We start from the raw sequence: 732 nt of genomic DNA on the forward strand, positions 1-732 counted from the left end.
GGCCATTCGCCATTTATTTTTAGCGTAGAATAAACATGTTTAGAGAAATTGTTTTTGTATATTTTTGTTTAATGTATTTTTTTTATTATTCATTACTTTCAAATGTACCTGGTATTTAAATTGTTACTTGTGATGTATACGTTCCTCAATCACACGTTTTTTTTAAATACAATTTAAAAAAAGTGTTTTACTTTGAAATTTGTCCGATTTAATAAATATCGCTAGCTTAGAGTGCAAAGTTACTAAGTCCCAATTTAAAAATTGTACTGGAGAAGAAAACATTTCTTATAGCCATTTTTTTTGCAAGTATTTCGCAAAACTTTGAATACAACAATTTGCCTGTTTAAAGCTAAGCAAAACTCCATACGAATCAGAGGGATTCGATCTTTATTAAAAGATTTCGAACTATTTTGGCCTTATCGAAGTTTCGGAGCTTTTTGGACCTAGAAAATTCTGCTTTCATTGAATATAAGCGAGAAAACCTAAAACAAGGACCTTTACCCTTTTCGAAACGATGCATTTTTAATTTATCTGTATCAAAATATGATTTTTCATAAAAAGTGAAGTTATCGACTTTTCACTCACACATTAGTGAGTTTTACAATCAGTTTATGGTAAATTTTAAATAGTTTTATTTCACGGTATGCTTAAATGTTTAAAGGTCCTTTTGAGTTTGCTTGTGCCGATGATTGTGATGTTGTGCAAGCCATACTTTCTGTGATGTCTAATGCG

The sequence above is a fragment of the Rhagoletis zephyria genome, unplaced genomic scaffold (genome assembly GCF_001687245.7).
Source record: "Rhagoletis zephyria isolate East Lansing unplaced genomic scaffold, Rhagoletis_zephyria_1.1 Rzeph_scaffold_08708, whole genome shotgun sequence".
In the NCBI taxonomy this organism is placed as follows: domain Eukaryota; kingdom Metazoa; phylum Arthropoda; class Insecta; order Diptera; family Tephritidae; genus Rhagoletis; species Rhagoletis zephyria.